Source organism: Bombina bombina, chromosome 6 (genome assembly GCF_027579735.1).
Source record: "Bombina bombina isolate aBomBom1 chromosome 6, aBomBom1.pri, whole genome shotgun sequence".
Lineage (NCBI taxonomy): Eukaryota > Metazoa > Chordata > Amphibia > Anura > Bombinatoridae > Bombina > Bombina bombina.
In genome coordinates this window covers 685,011,234-685,018,265 of record NC_069504.1, presented here as the reverse complement: position 1 = coordinate 685,018,265, position 7,032 = coordinate 685,011,234, and the positions used below count along the sequence as shown (strand labels likewise).

Genomic DNA, 7,032 nt, shown 5'->3' with positions numbered 1-7,032 from the left:
TGGAGACTTCCTCAAAGAGAAAGGCAATGGCACCATATTGCTCAAGTTTAATTAAGGCAGGGATTCAGGCAAATATGAGGTATCCAGCCAAAATTGTAATTTTTTCAGAAGGGAATGTGACCGTATTAAATACAGCAACAGAAGCTAAAAAATATTGTACAGAAAAGGGTGTAGAGCTATGACACACTGAATATGATGTTCGTGTTTCTATATTATTATAGATTAATGATGATGTGGGATATGCTTGCTATTTATTTTGCCTGTAGAAAGGGGGGGAGTTTCCCTTTTTTTTTTTTTATGTCTGTCTTGATGGTTTTATATTGTGTGTTGCAGGTCTACCGCCAAGTGGCCTTGAACACCTGATCCCGTATGATCTCGGAAGTGGAGCAGGGCTGGGCCTGGTCAGTACCGGGATGGGCAACCGTCGGGGAACACCAGGTGCGGTAGGCATGTCTATTGTGCTAATGGATAGATTAAACCTACTCCCTGACAGAGAGGTAGGAAGTCAATTGTACTCGATAATGGTTTTTAACATATATATTAAAATTAAATGTTGAAGTGTGTGTCGTGGAATGTGGGAGGTGTCACCTCACCTATTAAAAGAAAGAATGTGCTAAAAATGTTAAAGCGTCATACGCCAGATGTCATTTTTTTGCAAGAGTTGCATTTGAAAGCGGCAGAAATACAAAAGTTGCAAACTAATTGGATCACTGAAATCTTAGCAACTCCTTGTAATAGTAGGAAATGTGGAGTGGCCATAATGTTTAATAAGAATTTGACATATGTGATAAAGAGTCAAATGCTAGACCCGAGAGGGAGATTTATGTTTGTACAAGCCGAAATTAACAATCGATTGTGGACGTTCTGTAATATATATGGTCCAAATGAAATTGAGACAGAATTTTGTGAAATGATAAAAAATAAATCGGCAAATTATCTAGCACAAAACATAGTGATGGCTGGTGACTTTAATGCTACTATATGTCCCGGGATTGATAGGTTACGATCTGGAGCCATAAGGAAACATAATAGAGAGGCAAAGCTCCTACGAGAATTAGCAAAGACATTAAAATTAAGAGATATTTGGCACTTACAGCACCCAGATGAGCGCGCATTTTCGTGCAAATCTAAATCATTTAAAAAATTTTCACGGATAGATATGTTTTTGATAGATGAGAGATTATTGACCCTGGAAATAGAGACACATATTGAAGTAATAGTTATCTCGGATCATGCGATAATAAGTTTGAAGATTGAGGATGCAGCGATTAAAGGTAGAAGTAGGAATACGTTTAGCTTCCCTAAATATATGTTTTTAGACGAAAAGTTCCAGAATTTTCTATCGGAAAGATGGAAAGTGTATTACAGCCAGAACAGCCCGGATGTGAGTAGCCCAGAAGTACTCTGGGAAGCAGGAAAAGCTGTTTTGCAAGGTGAAATTAAAAATTATATGGTTAAAAGAAAGCAGAAGTTAAAAGAGAGGGAGATTCAATTAGCTAACCAACTTAAAAATTCATATAGGAGGTATGTGACTACCCCAAATAGATTTTCTTGGAATAGTTATAAAATTGCTAAATCAGAGCGTGAGATATTTCTTAGAGAAAAATGGGCAAAGGAGGATATACGTATAAGAGCATTTTGTCAAGGATATCAGGGGATTGCCACAAAGCATCTGGCAAAGATAATAAATTACAGGAAAAAAAATAACGTAATACCACTTATCAAAGAAGGGAGCAAATCGCTTACCCAATCGATAGAGATCAGAGAGGCCTTCTATAGATACTACCAGAAATTATATTTGAGTGAGGAAAATGATAAGACGAGAATGTCTGATTTTTGGCAAAAGATTCGGGTCCCAACGATAGATAAACAGGAACTAGAGCAGATGAATTCCCTGATAACAGAGGAAGAAGTGAAAAGTATGATTGATAGAATTAATATTAATAAAGCTCCGGGGCCGGATGGACTCCCGGCAGAATTCTATAAAATTATCAAAAGTGACATCTCGGGAACATTAGTGGAACTTTATAACAGCTATTTTATACAAGGGAATCTAAATTCACTTTATTTTACTGACTCAACAGTGACATTAATTCATAAGAAAGGGAAAGCAGCAGATGAATTGGGATCATACCAACCAATTTCACTCCTGAATCAAGATTACAAAATATTAACAGCAATTATTGCAGACAGATTAAAGAAAGGGGTCGGTGAATTGATTCATAACGATCAATCCGGATTTACTTATTCTAGACCATTACTTTAACAAGATGCAGACATCAAATAAAAAATCGCAAGCAGATCTGGCTATGCTTATGATTGATGCAGAAAAAGCGTTTGATTCCATAATTTGGGATCACTTATTTACGACTCTTAAGAAATTCGGTTTTGAAGGTAATCTGGTTCAGTTAATTAAAAGGATTTATACCAGTCCACGGTCCCAATTGTTGGTAAACGGCAAACTATCTCAGTTTATAACCCTGCAAAGAGGGACTAGACAGGGTTGTCCCCTGTCGCCCTTACTTTTTGATCTAGCACTAGAACCTTTGGCCGTCCAACTTAGGCAAGAATTAAAGGGAATAGAATTCGGGGGACATAATGTTGTAATCTCTTTATATGCCGACGACATTATGTTATTCTTACAGCACACCAAAGATAGTATACCCAAATGTTTGGCAATTATTAATAATTTTACTACTTTCTCCAGATATAAAATTAACAAGGAAAAGTCAGAGCTGCTTTGGATCAATCAAACAAGAGCGAGTCTTTTACAACATGGTTTCACAGTAGTAAAATCGATAAATTATTTAGGTATTAAAATAAGTAAAAATCCTAATGAATGGTATAGTCTTAATTATGCTGAGTTTTTTGAAGATCTAGAGGAAAGATTAGGTAAGTGGAATATACAATACTTATCGCTTTCCGCGAAAATAGTGTTGATTAAAACGATAGCTTTCCCCCAGTTATTATTCTTAATGCAAAACCTACCATTATTGATCAATAAACGAGATGTTGCAAGGTACAATAGAGCTTGTGCACATTTTATATGAGCTAAGAAGAAAATTCGTATAGCAACCGAGAAACTTGTTCAAAGCAAAAGATATGCGAGTTTGGCTTTACCGGACATTGTAAGATGCAATATAGTCGCCCTTATGAAATTCGGAATAGACTGGTTAACGGAAGCTAACCATGTGACTTATTATGATTTAGAATCCACACTGTTAAAACCCTTTGATCTTAAGGCAATCTTATATCATCCATTTAGGAGTTTGCCCAGCAATGTCAGTACTCTCTTAACTTTTGCCAATGTGGTTCGCGCATGGCAGAAATTTTGCGGATTAGTAGGCCAAGATTTCTATATATCAAGATATTTGCCGTTCATCGGTACCCCCTATTTTATACCTGGGATTAACAATAATTCGGCTTTTAAAATCTGGTGGCAGAAAGGGTTACGTTATTTTTCCGAGTTAGTCCAGGGTGAAGGGCAAGTCCTACAAACATTTGAAACATTGGCTGAACAATATCAGTTACCGACAAAAACTTTCTATTCTTATTTACAAGCTAGAAGTTACTTTTCTAAACTATTGCAAACTTATAGAATCGCGTGGGACCCAGCAATTGATGCAGGAGTGAAATTATATGCGGTCTGCAAAAGATCAATATCATACTGGTATAAAGTCTTATTAAAGGGACAGTCTAGTATTAATTAAACTTTCATTATTCAGATAGGACTTTTAATTTTAATCAACTTTCCAATTTACTTTTATCATCAAATTTGCTTTTTTCTCTTGGTATTCTTAGTTTAAACTAAACATAGGTAGGCTCATATGCTAATTTCTAAGCCTTTGATGGCTGTCTATTATCACATGCTTTTTAAATCTATTTTCAACACAAAGGGCTCTAAGTACTAAGCCGTCAATTCATCCGTCATTTTAGACGCGGATAAACTCGCCGTTACTCGCCGCGGGCGAAATGGTGTCCGCTGTCACTATGTACTAATAATCCCCCAATAAATAGACAAGTCTAGCCCGCCTCGAGCAGTGGCGGATTATTGATAAATTTGACGCCTCGCTCGCCGCGACTAAGCTAATGTACTTAACTTTTAGTTGAATTGTCTGGCCAATTATTAACACGTGACATGCAAGGTGTCACGAACATCATAGTAGTCGCGGGAATAGAATTTTGCTCCTATAAAAGTTCAACTTATCTAAACAACTTTATTATTGTTCAAAATTTTTTGAAGAGTGATAACAGAGCGTTATTTTTGTAATATTTATTTACAATTTGGATATGGCTTCATCTGGATCTGATAATATATAAATATTAATATAAAAATAATTATAAAGATTGACAACTATACAATACAAATTTAAAATATAGATTACTCTTTAATTACAGTGGACAAATTTGGCGCAATTTATGTACATGGAAATGAGAGACAAATTAGACGCCAGTTATGCTGTACAATGCTGATATTACTGCCTTTTATATATGTCTAGACTGGCGTCTAGATTGACTTTCCTATTGTTTTGTACCTTGCCCGCCACCTAAAAGGTGGCGAGGCAAAAATAACGAGGTGGGAGCGGAAATTGTAGCGAGCGGACAAATAGATTTTTTAGTACATTCGTTTTTGGCGAGTTGGTGGTCAAATGTGTCTAATTACAGTGAAAAATGGAGAGGTAGCGAGGTTTGGCGGATAAGTACGCTCGCAATTTTAAAGATGCGAGTTTGAACATAGTTGACGACTTTGTACATATCAGTTTGCGAATTTTGACGCGAGATTTGTTGCGGGTAGCTCGCTGACTGCTTAGTACATGGAGCCCAAAGAGACAGAAAGTACACGTGGGCCATATAGATAACACTGTGTTCAGGCACAGGAAGTTATTTAAGATCTAGCACAAAACAATGCTAAATGCAAGACAATAGATAATAAACAGTCACAGTCATGTGATCAGGGGGCTGGAAGAAGGTTCCTAGATACAAGGTAATCACAGAGGTAAAAAGTATATTAATATAACTGTGTTGGTTATGCAAAACTGGGGAATGGGTAATAAAGGATTATCTATCTTTTAAAACAATAACAATTCAATGGTAGACTGTCCCTTTAAATATATCAGGGAAAGAACATATTAACAAAAGGAAAATGTTTCTTACTAAATATATTAACCTTTTGCAAGATGAAGATATTGAAAGGAGCATTAAACTGGCAGATGCAGCCACGAGAGTAGTAAGCTTGAAAGAATCACAGTTTAAGCTTCTAAATAATTTTTATCTATCCCCAATGAGGATGAGCAAATGGGAGCAGAATGGGTATAAGGGGAATTGCTTCAAATGTCATAAAGAGAGAGCAGATTTGCAACATTGTATATGGGATTGCCCAAAAATCCGTCAATTCTGGATCTGGAGTAAAATCCAATTCTGGGTGAATAGGTTCCTTCGTGATGAGTGTGCTCTCCATTTAAGACATATCTTTCTTTTAAAAGAATACGGGCGATATAAAGGCGAGGGACAATTAATTAATATGGTTATCTTGGCAGCCCGGCATATGATATTTTTGAAATGGGGAGCTTTCGAGGCCCCGGCGGTAGGTGAGACCGTTAATATTATTAAGTTACAAATGATTATAGAAAGACTGCACCTAGTCGGGGGATCAAAAAAAGTTAACAGGCTCTTCTTTGATAAGTGGAAGAGGGTAATTCTAGCATGGCCCCAGTTGGCACAGATTCAATTTGTTACACCTCTGAAGAATAATGTTAATTTCATGTCGCTGGTTGCTGGGGAGGTTCTTCCAGCATATTGGCTCTAAAATCTCTCTGCCAGGGACAGGGAGGTGATTGACTATCAAGTGAGGCGGTAGATATTTGGTAATTATCTCGGTTCTCCTTTTTTTTTTTTTTCGCCCCCCCCCCCCCCCACATGCCGAGTTGGCGGCTATAATGGATATATTTTGAACAGGAGTTGTATTTTTCAAGACCTGGTATAAGTATAGGAAGCTGTGTCTTCCCAAAATTGTTTGGAGTATATGATTTGTATTTCTAAATATGCTGATTTTGATGTTGTGATGTGTGAAGTTCTCAATAAAAACCTTAAACATTAAAAGAGGACTGACTAACATACACAGAAGTGAGTGGATCATAGAAAGGGAAAAATCAATTAAATAAGTAAAAAAAAGACAAAATCTATTTTTGTAGTTCCCCATAAACAGTTTAATATTGCACATTGGGAAAAAAATCTATTAAATGTAATTTCATTGTTTGTATTGACCACTTCTCATGTACTTAAAGGGACATTATACACTAGATTTTCTTGCATAAATGTTTTGTAGATGATCCATTTATATAGCCCATACAGTAAAAAATAAAAAAATAAAAATAAAGGATAGTTTTGCTTATTTTTAAATAACATTGCTCTGATATTCAGACTCTTAACCAAGTTTTAGGAGAATACTGACGTATACCTACTCCAGCTTGCTTCTATTTGTGTTAAGGGTATTTTCATATGCAAAGGAAGGGGGAGTGTCTGCTATTTCCACCTTGCACTGGGTGTTCCAGTAACCTTTTAAACAGAGCTAAACTGGAAGCTTCTAAGTAAGTTTTTAAACAGTTTTATACTGGATTTTTATATCAGTATCTGTGCATATTATTCTTTATACTAGTTTCTAGTACATGCAGATATATGAAAATTTGTGTATACTGTCCCTTTAATATCGGAAAATGTCAGTATTTTACATTGCACCCAGAGAAGCTGGATTGAGCTCTGTGGAATTCAGAAATCTGATCTACAGTGTTTGCTTGATATATGCAGGAGTTCATTTATATCTGTTTCTAATTGGCTGCAGCAAAGGAGAAATTGTAAAGAACACTAATTTTCAAGGGCTGTGTCCCTTAACTGCAAAATGAAGCAACCTTTGCTTACAAAATCTCAGATTAAAATGTGTTTAAACCATTTATTTTCTATGCAGATGTTTTTTAAACATAATGATTCATTTCTGATGCATATATTAAAAAAAAACCTTATTTTTTTTCCAGGAAA

The 7,032-nt window shown here is 36.0% G+C and overlaps 1 pseudogene; it reads left to right on the top strand.

Moving 5' to 3' along the window:
- The first annotated feature begins 333 nt into the window (after positions 1 to 333).
- LOC128665262 (uncharacterized) lies at positions 334 to 450 on the top strand (annotated as a pseudogene).
- Positions 451 to 7,032: the final 6,582 nt, after the last annotated feature.